The sequence below is a fragment of the Argopecten irradians genome, chromosome 4 (assembly GCF_041381155.1).
Source record: "Argopecten irradians isolate NY chromosome 4, Ai_NY, whole genome shotgun sequence".
In the NCBI taxonomy this organism is placed as follows: Eukaryota; Metazoa; Mollusca; class Bivalvia; order Pectinida; family Pectinidae; genus Argopecten; species Argopecten irradians.
In genome coordinates, this window is record NC_091137.1 from 35,894,159 (window position 1) to 35,909,402 (window position 15,244).

Genomic DNA, 15,244 nt, shown 5'->3' on the forward strand with positions numbered 1-15,244 from the left:
AAATTTAGTTGTCGCGAAAAGTAATTGGTTTACAGTATATCAAGAACTTGCTAAAGTAATTATATAAAGTAATGTTTTAGCGATGTAACTCAGAAATATTACAAGCTAGATTGAACAATAGTACTGTAGCATAATCAATACTGACACCGATCTTCGAATTTTAAAATCTACTCGTCTTTATCGGTTTTGATTTTCTAACAAAACTTTAGCTGTAAAATCTAACTTTCTGCAGTTTCTGCAAATATGGAGTATGGCGAAGAGTTTGATTTTCGTTAGTATTTATATCAGATGTTCAGTGGCCGTCCTCTTCAGTGGGATTGCATTATTATTTACATCATCGTTTGTATTGTCAACAAAATGTAACCTCGAATAGCTCAGTATAAAAAAACACCTGATGATAACGACCTGGTGTGTACAGAGGATATTGAATCTACCACAATTCGTTCTCAATGAGCTTACCCTATTAAGGTCAACACTCCTCTCTTTGTTAAGAGACCGTGAGAATTGGAATGTTAACCGAAGCGCGTGACCGAACATGCACATGTAACATTTATGGGATTACCAGTCGGATTGAGTTGTTTTTGTAGATCTATGCTGAATTAGTAGGTGTTAGAATACTACGGAACTCCCTATTTCTGCTATGACAATATTAAAGTAAGAAAATGTAGAACAAACGGCCGTCTCACAAAATTGTTTTGACATAATGAATAAAATTAATACAATAATATTACAAAACCCGATATCAAACCTTATCGTCAATCTACCAAATGATTATATAAAACTACATTCTTAATTCCACATGGACTACTAAAACTACTTTGACGAATAAAACAGTGTTCCAGTTGTACTGAGTGACTTTACAATAGTATATACAATAACGTTTTTGTAACGTCACCTCTGATTGGTTGTATTAATAGCGCAATGATTTTTACATGAAAAAGTAGTCCTTAAGTACTTAAGAATTTTATAGGATAAGAATGGATGATAACGACCAACTTGAGTAGATGTTATTGTGTTACTGTACAAGAATTAGCATGTTCTGTCATACCTTGTTTCACGGTTTAATAGAAGTACGTACACTTTGAGTTGTTTTCATTTACATCACATAAAAGCCATTTCAAGTTGATTATGAACTTAACAGATGTTACTAAGACCAACTGGAACTTTTCGAAGATTACTGTACAAATTTATTTTTGCGCTGTCAAATTTTAGCGCAAATTCGAAAAATTGTATATTGTGATTTATTAGCGCGGATATAGATAAACGCAATTCAGTGGTTCCATACCTACCTGACTTAGAGATTCAAAGACAGCGCGAAAATGCTAAAACAAAACCACCGCCAAAAACACAACTACCGCTAAAAGTGCATTCACAATATGTCATATCGGTTAAGTTAGTTTCTCTCAAACAGGAAAGCTCTAATAGGTATTTGAAGGAATATAAATCACGTGTCCACTTTTTACTTCTAAACTTAAAATATTAAGTGTGTTCGAGTAGATTAAAAAAATAATATCACAAATGTCAGAATGTGAACCTGTCATAAACCACGTGACAATATTATACTACTAAACATTTATTTAATTGACCATACCATTTATATTTCATCATCTTTTTTCAGTAATTATAATAGTATTAGCTCGTTCTGTCATTAGCTGACTACTGGTATCGAACGACTAGATATTGTGTTCTACAGCTGCTTTTCATACTCCCCAAACAACAAAAACGTTTACTTGCAAAAACACTTCCAACAGTAGTATGTGGGCGGAGGGACAAAGAAGTAATTCCAACCGTGTGGACAAAAAAATGTCAAATTTTCTAGGCAATCTGCCCCTTTATCAAGAATCACAAAACGAACACGATTACAGGATATTACACGAACAGTAAAACGGGACAATGAAATAGTTATATATGTTCAGTTTAATCCATTGAGATTGGTGTACATAGACTAATAAAAGATAGCCATGATACAGATTAATGTAACTCAAATAGCAGCTTACATATGTACTTAGTTTTTATTGTAGAGACTCGAGTCGTACAATATTGATAGCTTATATTGTATGGATACATTAGGGGAGAACTCTGTCTGTATGACTGTGTGTGTTTTATTATCAATTTTACATAAGAACAAAAGCTAATCAGGTTTGAAATGAAACAAGATATTGATATCAATGCATCAATATCCAAATGACAAAGAACTTAATAAAATTAGGAGTAACCAGGGGTTATACATGTAAACCACAGTTATTTTAACTTTAAATTTAACAGGAAACTGATCATGCCAAACTCGATTACAGCTATATTGACGACGCTTTCCTTATTAAGCAAAACGTTTACAATAAATCATCTATACATGTGTTCCTTGAAATAATGAAAATGAGATTTGGCAGCAGGGTGAGTTCCTGTATTTGCCCATAATTTTCGTTCTTATATTAATTTAAGTACTAAAAAGCGGACGACAATTTGGCAAACTAGTACTCGGGATTCTGGAATATCCAGACCAACTTAAACACACTTTGACTATCACAGTTATTGCATTAAAACGTCTGTTTAAAAACAAAGTACATTCCGCCATTGTAAGCTCTGGTGCATGTTACTATTAAAACAGCATGATGGATAATTTATAATTACTGCCAACTTTCGTGGGGAATGTTGTGCGATTTTTTTTTTCTGAGTATGTGGACATTGTTTCGTTCCTTTGAAATCTTTTTATAGGTTGTAGGTGTGGACAGGTAATGGAATATCATTATTTTTTATGAAATACTACAAACATATTTTCACGTTTCTCAGTCCTATAACAATTCCAGGGCGGTTAAGTTTCGCGATTTAAACACATTTTAGTGTGTATATATATGTTTGTATATATACGTTTCGCAGTGACTAATTCGCGATTTCTCACGAATTAGTTGGTTAGCAGTGTATATTATTACCTGACTTAGCAACTCTATTGCAAATTTTCAATTTCGATAAATCGTTATTATTGTATATACAACATGTTTTGACAAGCGTCATCTTTTTGTGAATACTAAATGAGAAAATTCGAAGGATAAATGAACAGTTTTGTCATTTCCTACCATTATAAGTACAAACTAACGAGGTTTTCTCGGTGTCAGATTAAGAAGCAATGCAAATGTATCTAGTAAACAGAAATTTGAATGACATAAAAATATCGTAAAAAAATGGCAATGTCCCGATAACTACAATTACACAGGTGTATAGTAGCATGCCTGGCGTCAAGAAATAATGTAAAATATTATGTGGGATCAACTCGCACCACACCCAGTATTGAATGTAACATCATTTTATTTCGAACGCACGTTTGTCCGAAAATCAGTAAATACGGTGGCTATAATTCACTCAAGTTATTAGAGTTTATTACACGTATGAAGTATCATTGTGTTTATCACCATATATTTACATTTTGCCATTGCGACTCCCATTACTCTAATGATAATCGTGATCTGCATTATGAGCCAATAAATGCAGTCTAGACTTGGTGTAGTAATATCTACATAAATGGATGTGACTCTTGCTAACTGACACCATGTTAGTCCGCGCGGGAAAATTGACATTGTAGTTGAATGAACCAGTAAAAAATCTTTTAAAAGTCTGGATAATTGAAAGTAAAATGAAAAACTATTGAAAACCATTGAGATTTTGTTATCTTTTCAATTTTTATAGGGACTATTTTTATCACATTGAACTTAACTGTTGAGGTTAAATGGCTGAAGCAAGAAATTCAAATGTTAAATCGCATCCAAATTATGTTTTACTTTGAACTAGAAAGTAAAATGTAAATATAACAATTAAAGGATAGTTAGATTGCATTTATTTCATATATAAATACAATCTGGGTAGCAGATGGGCGCTATTCTATTTATCTGCTACACAGATTGCATTTTTATCTCCAATAAATGCAATCTAACAATCCTTTAATTGTTAAATATATCGTTGTCACGCCCTGATAAGAGGTCACCTTTATCATATGTGATGTTTTCGCAAAAAAAAATATATTGCGAGTGAAATTTTCTATAAAAATCATAACTTCGAAAAAGAGTTGAAATCATTCAAGAGATCAAACATCAAGTATACATTTAACGCGATAATTTCGAAAACTTGAACAAAGATATAAATTTCAAGAAGAGTTTATGCGTGTAGGTTAACCGAAATATTATGCACTTCCACGGTTGCATTTTGCACGTGAAGTTAATCTTTCCTTAAATTATTTTTGATACTCTTTAATTTACACTTACATTCACAACTGATCATTTTTTGTAGAGGTTGATTAACGCACATTCAGTATTTGCTATTATTAAGAAAAATATGAAAATCAAAAATATTCTACGCATTTTTGTGGCATATACATGTACATTTCTTCATAACACTATTCATCACAAAGGCCTGGGGAAATTTGTTGTGATTGAATGACATTTTATGTATTTAGCGTAAATACCTTTTAAGTATGAAAAAGCAACCGTGTACTAATATAAAAACAATATGTTAAAAATATTTGATATTATCTTAATATGTAAATTCTAAGTTATATTCACCAATACATCTAAATATATTTTTTATTATCATTATTGTTCCATATTACTGAATTCTATGTCTCTAAGCATCTATCTGATGCCTAGTGGGTATATATTAGTGACGGTTGATGCTGTAACACTATAAATTTAGTACTGTTAGTAATTAACTAACCATGTTTACTGGATTCAGCGGATTGTATTACTTTACATAATTACATTCAATGAAGTTATGATGAAACGACATTGGTAAAGTGCTATGTCCAAAGAGACATAGGGATGTTACATATATAGACATCGGATGTCTGATTTCATCGACATACAAAGGGGAATAATCATGTTAATCTTGATCTAATATGAAAGCCAACAAGTTCATCTCCCTTTAGAAGTAAAACAAATTTATGCTTTGTATACATTTGAAAATTATCATTAAAATTACCACTTCCCCTTCAAAGGTTTTTTTTAAGCAAGAAAATAAATATAATTAAATGAGCTGTGATGAGCGTTAATCACGTTGCACTCAATGCAGTAGATACTTACTGAAAAACCACACAGTATATTTGTTAGCTTATCTCTTCAAATCCGATTGTATTATTCAAACTTTATTTTATACTTGTCCTTAGGTCACAAAACATCGACTTACACATATTTTTTTTTTGAACAATTAGGTTATTATTATTATAACATCAATAACTTCATTTCTTGGATCATTCGTTTAACATTCACTTTTACACAATGGTTGAGATCTTTAAAGTGAATAGTCGGGCAAAGAAAACCAGTCTAAATGCGATCATTGGCCTTCCAAAAGTTCTCGCATATTAATACGACGGTCAAGTTCTGTTTACGTTTCCCAGTTCTGACCATTAAAGTAAAGGAAAGTTGAAATCATTGAAAGCGAGGCAGCTGCGTGAAAATGTAACCATGGACATAGTCAGCAGGGAGGACGTTTTAGGATTCCTATTACTTTAAATTAATTTCTTCGTACGCAGACAATTTTTGATGAGAGATTTTATTTTTCTATTTCATAAGAAATTATACTGGATACATTCACACCATTTTTACCGACTTTAGCTATCCTTGCCCGACTGTTCACTTTAAAATGGGAATGTGAAACGAGACCGGTAATTTGGAAGAGTCTCAAAAGTAATTAACTTACCGGTAAAACTACCCTCATCATCTTCTGAAAAATAACTAAAATAAATAAAAGTTTGATTATCATAACGCGGGTCGTCTTATAATTCCCACCGTCATTCTAAGTACCGCGGTGTACATATAGTTGAATATTACTGCGCCAGACAACAAAACAGCGAAATGAATCACCACAATAATCATATATTACGCAGGAAATCTTGCATATGTTTTGTGTTGTTACCTCATCTTAGGCCATAGATATGCATTTTCTTATGTTATTAATGGTTTAAATAAACCTGAAACCTTTGCTCCGGAAAAGTAATGGACCTTTAAAAAAATGTGATATATAAGCAGATAATTTGAACTTTTATTGAATACCAAACGCATATTGTTTATATATATAACAGAAAGGTGCATAGTTTTTCATTTACATCCGTAAATGTATTTTTAACGGTAACATGCAAACTTGTTAATAAATACTTACAATGATATTGTCATATTAATATTGTTTTATTTAGAAACAGTGAAGCATTTACAACCCTATATGGAATAAAGGGACGCAACTATGTATACCTTGTTGTGAATGTCTGACCGATTTCAGAGTTACCTTTCTTGCACAGTGTCGTTCAGATTAGACTATTTAAATTTGGCTAATTTAGTTATGCAATTTAATATTCTAACTTAATAATAATTCATTCTTAAAATGTATAAACATATAATAGAACTAAACATTGTTTATACGAATACAAGAAATATATGATATTCTGTACCATTTATAACGTTATTCATGTTGTTATGATTAATTCTATTTGAAATATTATTTTCCATCCATGCCAATGTATATATTCTATATATACATAATACTATTAACAATTTACCAAGTGTCTTAATAAAATCAATCAATTTGAGATTGAAACATATGTGTTTTGTGTTTTTTGTGAAGCAGTAAGCTTGAGATAATGATAAACTGAGTCAACATACAGACCTCAAATCTACAAAATCACTAGGGCAAAGGATAAGAAAGATTTCTTTTACGACATTAATTATCCCAAAATGCAATGTAATACGTCGATTTCGAGCTACCAAAACGACGTAGGTAAAGTACGATTTACCTTCGATTAGTTCCACGTTCCGGTGACTATGACCTCATAGTTTGACGTGATTTTTGTGACGGAGAAGGGACTAATCAACGATAAATCGCAATCTCCCTATGGTTTATTGCGGTACCCACATTTCATTCGGTATAATTATTGCCTGTATTTTTTAGGGAATGATATATCCGTGATTACCTTACCGTTAAAATTTTGATGAGGGAAATATAATGAATTTGTTCAATACCATTGAAAACAAAAATTACTAGGTTTTAGTCCAAATCGCAAAAACTTTGACCCGCAAAATATCCGGCTGTATATTATTCCACAAATGTATTCCTCAATAGTGATTTCAAATCAAATACCAGAGAGGTCACATAGTCTCAGTCCAAACTAACTTCATATAGATCACATAAGGTAAAAATAGAATTACTGACATGAAAATTAACACATTAATTAACTTTCAAAATTCCTGGTGTCCAAAAGAAGAAACGTTTGTTTCAGATTTTGACATTTCAATATAATACGTCATCATTATATATATATTTATCTAATGAGCACATGGCAAGAGCATTCATATAGATAGTGAAAACTACGAAATAACAATATTCACAATTTATTTTCATCTGATTTCGAAATGGTGTTAGGCACACCTTCAACCCGTGTCATTGAACGTTATGCATAAGGCACATTATTTTTATTTATATCGATATTTTAGCAGTTTTGTTTATCACTTTACAGACCTTCAACGCATTAAGTACTGCTAATTACATCATGTCTATACCATATTTATACAGTATATATCACAGTCACTGGTCTCGTCATAAACAAAACCAAATTCTAACAAACAAAGGTAATTCCTTGTGAAACAAATATCAAGGAAATTTATATCAACTAATTTCACCTTCGCGAAGAGAAAATCGTGGTATCGCAATAATGAATTTTCACTCATTTATCCCTGAATTCTTTGTAATGGACTGATCTAGCTTTTGATGAAGAAGAGCCTAAATGTGTCTTTAGGGGCGAATAAGTAATAAACAAAAAGATAATCGCATGTGTGTCAATTCATTATTTTGATAATTTCGTATTATACACCTGGCATAGAATTAAAAAAAAACTTATTTCGCATCAACAAAGTGAGAAACAAGATGATAACTAAAGTATCGCTCGGCTAATCATTGCTTTCTGGACAGCTACATGTGTTTGATATAGTGGGTATCACCCATAAGACAAATTCTTTTGAAACCCTTGGTTCTCTCTATTTCCCATGTACATGCTCAGAACTTTTAGCGCAAATGTCCTGTTTGTTAAATATGAATGCCTTCCTAATTTGCATCTTACAGAAGTCTATGCTATCCTCATCCTCGATACTCAAGGGGTTACTATTACTGTCGTTATATCCACCCCTGGACTATCTCAAAGTAAAACTGGGGGCAACAGAATAAAACAGGTAATTTAGTACATCAAAAGAATCGTATAACGGCAAACTGTGGTTGACTGTGTGGCTTTGAAATCGGGCATCGTTTTCTCTGTAGTCTTCAAATGAAGTCTTTGCAGGTCTGTGATATGTCATTTTTTTCTTAAGAACTGCCTTCAGTTTTACTATGAGATAGTTCTGAGGTTCAGAGGTGAATGTAACGACTTTAACCCCTAAAGTATCGAGGATGTGTTGTCATTTGCTTAGGTAATAGTCTATAAAATCCTTTCAGAATCCATATCAACTCGGGAAAGTATTGGAAACAACGCTATGCATCAGGAATTATTTTGATTTACCGCACACAAACAATCAGTTTCGAGTTTTTTACAATCGAGACGTTTTTTTGCTATGTCGAGGAGTTCAACACACAAATAACTTTAATTACCTCTAATTAGATAATATTTTCCTGTAGTCTGTATCTTTTGATACATTTGTGAATTGCAAAGTTTGTGATTGTAAAATGAAATTTTACGTAACAAGTAAAGAAATCTTTGATTGAAGCATCGAGGATATGGTGCTTCGGTCGTACGTACACACCGATTGATTGATCATTCAAAACATTGTGTTGTTGTGTTTCTAACCGAATAAAATTGAGATATATTTATTACAATACACGTTATACGTTTCACGACTTGACTAACATGTGGTAGAAAGAATTCTATTTTTGAAAATTATTCCAGTTCATAGTACTGTAAAATAAACGTAATCGTGGCATATAGCAATCTCTTCCGTAATTTCTAAGGTAAAGTAAGAATTCTAAGCATGTATTTTCACCGTTTCGAATCTACATGTATAGTCATACAAAAAGAGTTACAGCATTACCACACTAAATATACTTTATTTAAATATCTCTAAGTATGTATCATATATCACACAATTTAAATCTCGGTATGATATACAAAAGGATCGACAATAAACAGGCTATTTTAAGGATAAGTATAATTTAATATTTTTTATTTTTTTTTAATCTACACTTATAATGTAATTATAAAACCCTATGTCAGAAATATCATTGATGTATTTCTGCTTTTAAGTAAACGTTATGGATAAAATTTTCAAAGGCAACAATATAGATATACTTATTAATTTTTCGTATAAGATCGGTACTGTTACTCCACTATCTCAATATAACTGACAACCAGTTCCCACATTTTTATTTTAACTCAAAAAACTGTAGCCGCATTATTTGCATCCGTTATGGCAGAAGTTTGAAATGATAAACAACGCTTTTAATAAATATATTCTCATGCTTATTTTAGTGATTTTACTCGTAAAAAAGGATAAGTGTTACATGATTATAATGTTTCTTTATTCATACTAGAAAATTTACATAATATTCCTATCTAAATCTCAGTCCTGGACTGATCCGAACTTATCATTTTGATACTCGCAATCAAATTGGACTAGATTATGCCTGAATCTTAATATGTTTATGATATACTTATTGATTTGAATGTTTGAAATGGTGTAAAATGGATAATGTAATGTTTTTGAAACTGAAAATCTTTATACAATTCATAAAGCTAGAGACATAACCATTTACTCACGAAAAACTCAAATTGTAGATCTAACGTAGTACATGTACGTAGTAATGTGCTGTATAGTGAATAGTACTAGGCTTTACCTTGTGGTAGCCGCCGGACTACTCTGACATCACAAGACCACGTGACCCGCCTAGCTCCATTATCTCTGAACCCATAGTCTACACTACCCGTAAATCACGACCCATAACCGACACCGATAGCGCTAAAAGCTAGACGATTCGTTTGGGTGGGGGACTTGATTTTTTCATTCATCCAAAGCAATATCCTGACATATTATCAAAAAAAATTTTGGGCTGCACAAAATCCTTTAACCCCTGAAGTATCGAGGATTTGTGTTGTCAATTTGCTGAAGTAATAGTCTATAAAATCCTTTCAGATTCCTTCCATGTCAAATCGGGAAAAGTATTGGAAACAATGCTATGCATCAAGAAATATTTGATTAACCCTCAATATTGACAGGCATTTTGTTACTATTATGAAGCATTTACCTTTGTTTTGCAATCTCAGGTTGGCAATCCCATACTTCTACTGCCTAGGAGATATAACATGACGTCAAAGTGTTGTTGGTCTCGTTTTGATTTATTACATCAAATCTAAATCAAATATTTTGTGTTATTCAATAAAGATGCACATGATTCAGCGTTTAGGTCGTTTTCTAGGACCTTCGTCCATCAGAAGTACTAGAATCTCTTACCACTGGGTCTACGTGATAAAATACACGTCGTCCCAAATATGTCTAACAACTACAACCTAGGTTGCTATTATCTCTGACATATAAAATATAAAAGACATAAATAATATGTAAAATCGGTATCATGTCTATATGAGGCTAAAGTTTATCCAAAATCAGAATCACACAATGTCTTCAATCAGGTTCGAATTTATGTTACAATCGAGATCCTGCATTATACCGGGCTAATTTACAGGCACCAGGTCATAATACCCGTGCACTACTTTATTTTCGGTTTCTTCTCCATATTTAATTGGACTAAACTCTTCTTTTTATAAACCCTCCAATTTCTTCCACTTTTGGTTAGATGGAAATAATTGAAACAAAGTTTTGGGAAATGCGGTAGCCTATTCCGTGAATCAACATACGTTAGGTGTCTCCTCCGAGAATATTCCCGGAAAAGTGATAAGATTTTATGAAAAAAGTATGGTGATAAAAGGTTCTTATAAGTCTTAAGCCCTTACCACAGTTCATATCCGAAATATCAAGCTTTATCAAATCTTCTTTATATGTTTAGCTTCCTTTTGAATAAAGTGTTGCACTTAAAATTTGTACTACACAGATTTTCTTGAAGAAAAACAAAACAACACTTAAGATTCGGAATATATCTCAATGATATTTTAGGTAGTCACTGTGCGACAATTTATAGGGAATTATATTTCAAGGATAAGAAAAAATTATTACTAAAATTTAACCCCTATATCATATGAGAATAACATATGGACATAATTGAGCTTGTCTATATTAATGTTTTGTAGAATAAAATACTGTGGCTTAAAGTTGTATGGTCTATAACTTTCGCTCTTTTTGTCACAGTTTAAGTGTATGTATACATGTTTTTTTAGAAAGTCCGTCTGCCTGAGTTTTAAACTTTCTAATTTTACAAAACATGTTTTTTATATAAAGTTGCAGCACTGGGAAAGTAATTGCATTAATTATAAAAGTAAAAAATCATGTGGTCGACCTCATCAGACTCTATCTACAAAGAAAATAATGCTCGCACATTACAATATTTGATACACACAACATTTTACGGTAATGTGTAAATTGGATGTTTTCAAAAATTAATTTGTGGACAATATAACCAGCATGATTTGCTCATATAAGCCCAGAAGGAAAAAGTAAAACAAATCACACGTGCCCGCTTACGCTAGTTACCCTGGCTCACCCACGTGCAGGTCGTGTCGAACGTCAGTCACGTGATACGATTCGGAATCCGACTAAACCCGAAGTCACTGAAACATGGACGGTGATTGAAGGCGCTTTATTCAAAACCAGGAATATATGATTCCTAGATTTCGGCTCTCTTATAGGCCGACATATGCTTTTGGGGAGCTAAATCATCAAGTTACATGTCAATGTTTAAATATCAAATGTTTAAGTTACATATCGTTACAGTGAAATTAGCAGCAATACAACTTTAATTCGTCTAACTTACAACCAAACTATGAAAATACAACTTATGTCCGAAGAATATTTTCGATTCACTTATGGTCCCGAAAACTATTTACATTATGTATGTAACATGATATAATGGTATCTAGAAAATCTTCCTTCTACACAATCTATGAAAAAATTAAAGTAAATTTAAAAGACGATGCCTCTGTCATGCTCCCTCCACTAAGGCATCATCGTGTCTTAAATCAAAATAACATTAACCTGTACGTAAGCTTAATACCTCAGTTTTGAAAGGTAAAGAAAAGTAAAGGCTTGGTGTTATTTTGATGCATTAAGACACTTTGGTCCATCATTGGGGTCAAACATAACACTCAAGTATCAACAAATAAAAGTATACCTTAAATGGACAATCACGAAAACGTTCAGCAAGAAATAACCCATGTGCTCAGGAAAGTAAGCGCCCTATTTTTATGTTTATAAACATATATTCAATGCATGTAGTATAGAACCTCTTGTAGGTCATTAATAAACATGCAGAGGAAATTTAATATGTTAAAAGTCCTATCATTAAGGCGTCTAGAAACACTGATGTTAAACAATAAAGACATAATTTAAAAAACGAAAATCTAATGACGAAGCAAATGTGTGGTGTTTTACCTCATCGAGATAAGAATTAAGCTCATTTTCATTTCAATTTCCGAATACTGAGAAATCTGTTCGTATCTTTAAAAATAGTCAAGTGCGTTTGCTCTAACATGAATTTAATATTACTACAAAGTCCACCATAGGCCTGTCATACCTTAAAATAGAATACTGAATAAACACGTGTGTTCAAGTAGAATGACTAACATCAGCCATATATAATTGTGAACTTAAACTTCAAACATCCAGGTTATATTTATCTTTCTGTCGGAACAGAAAATCGTGATTTTTGTTCATGTCACAATGTACTGAAAGTCAATACAATAAGCTGAAAAAGATGATCTAATAAGACAATACAATACATAAATATTGATCATATACTTGTGTTTTCATATTATTTTTTTGTATACACATTATACAAGAACATATAATTTTAGTTTTATACATTGGCATTGATACCACTTTTTTGTTTGATTTAAACTGCTATGTAGTTAAAATGTCATATTGCTCCATATATGAAGGACACATACAAATGTAAACGAAGGCGTCAAACTACACAAGTTTAGCAGTGTCACATTTCGATATCAATAACTGTTTGTAAAAAAAGATTGAAGGATGGTCATTTCGATTGAATGCATATAACCTATTGACACATACAAATTCAAAACAGCCATTAGGAGGTATAGAAATGATTTACTAGACAAATATCAACGGGACTATAAAACACAAGTTTCATTGGAAGACACGTGCTTCTTAAGGGCTAAATCAATTTTCTGATAACAGTGTTTATTTTAACATGTCTTGTGATATTGTTGTTTATTTTAAGATGTCACGTGATAATGTTGTTTATTTCAAATGTCCCAAAATGTGCCCTACATATGTTATGTGTGTGATATACACCTTAAACATACACAATTTTCTAATTTTCCGAAATGATTATAATTTCTTAGGAAATGGGTCAGGACTATGGAAACTTACGCAATCTGTTTTATTACAAAATGTAGTAATTTAATATTGTCTCACATCTTCTAAATATTTCGTAACTTCGTTTACACAAGTTTAAACCCTGGTCTGTATTGGCTACCAGCTGTTTTGCGCAATTTCGCAATTTTCGTTTTCTAATCAAATAAGGTGCGGTATATCCCCAGTCTCAATAGCTTCCAAATGCTGACAATTCACATAATTTTACAATGTCAACAAATCACGAGCCGGGTAATGTGTACATGTAACGTTATCACCGGATATTCGGCTGACGGTAAAGACGTACCAGTCACCAACTCGAAGATATTTCTGGATAAATGTCACCAATGTTTATCTTTTTGAAAAACCTGTCGCTCAGAGGTATTCCCACGACAATGTGTTGTAATTGTCGTCAATTACATTTATCAACCTCGAATAACGATTGTGAAAGTAATTAGAACTATAACGATTGTGAAAGTAATTAGAACTACTAACGATTGTGAAAGTAATTAGAACTATAACGATTGTGAAAGTAATTAGAACTATAACGATTGTGAAAGTAATTAGAACTACAACGATTGTGAAAGTAATTAGAACTATAACGATTGTGAAAGTAATTAGAACTATAACGATTGTGAAAGTAATTAGAACTATAACGATTGTGAAAGTAATTAGAACTATAACGATTGTGAAAGTAATTAGAACTATAACGATTGTGAAAGTAATTAGAACTATAACGATTGTGAAAGTAATTAGAACTATAACGATTGTGAAAGTAATTAGAACTATAACGATTGTGAAAGTAATTAGAACTATAACGATTGTGAAAGTAATTAGAACTATAACGATTGTGAAAGTAATTAGAACTATAACGATTGTGAAAGTAATTAGAACTATAACGATTGTGAAAGTAATTAGAACTATAACGATTGTGAAAGTAATTAGAACTATAACGATTGTGAAAGTAATTAGAACTATAACGATTGTGAAAGTTAGAACGATTGTGTAAGTAATTAAAACAACGATTGTGAAAGTAATTAGAACTATAACGATTGTGAAAGTAATTAGAACTATAACGATTGTGAAAGTAATTAGAACTATAACGATTGTGAAAGTAATTAGAACTATAACGATTGTGAAAGTAATTAGAACTATAACGATTGTGAAAGTAATTAGAACTATAACGATTGTGAAAGTAATTAGAACTATAACGATTGTGAAAGTAATTAGAACTATAACGATTGTGAAAGTAATTAGAACTATAACGATTGTGAAAGTAATTAGAACTATAACGATTGTGAAAGTAATTAGAACTACAACGATTGTGAAAGTAATTAGAACTATAACGATTGTGAAAGTAATTAGAACTATAACGATTGTGAAAGTAATTAGAACTATAACGATTGTGAAAGTAATTAGAACTATAACGATTGTGAAAGTAATTAGAACTATAACGATTGTGAAAGTAATTAGAACTATAACGATTGTGAAAGTAATTAGAACTATAACATTGTGAAAGTAATTAGAACTATAACGATTGTGAAAGTAATTAGAACATAACGATTGTGAAAGTAATTAGAACTACATAAACGATTGTGAAAGTAATTAGAACTATAACTGATTGTGAAAGTAATTAGAACGATTGTGAAAGTAATTAGAACTATAACGATTGTGAAAGTAATTAGAACTATAACGATTGTGAAAGTAATTAGAACTACAACGATTGTGAAAGTAATTAGAACTATAAC

The 15,244-nt window shown here is 31.6% G+C and overlaps 1 protein-coding gene across 1 annotated transcript in view; it reads right to left on the minus strand.

Moving 5' to 3' along the window:
- Positions 1-10,322, minus strand: part of LOC138322491 (uncharacterized) — a 59,697-nt gene extending 49,375 nt beyond the window's left edge. The window contains exon 1 of the mRNA XM_069266514.1: positions 10,255-10,322. The gene's annotated coding sequence lies outside the window, so the exon portion shown is untranslated. The remainder of the gene's footprint in view (positions 1-10,254) is intronic.
- Between the last annotated feature and the right edge of the window lie 4,922 nt (positions 10,323-15,244).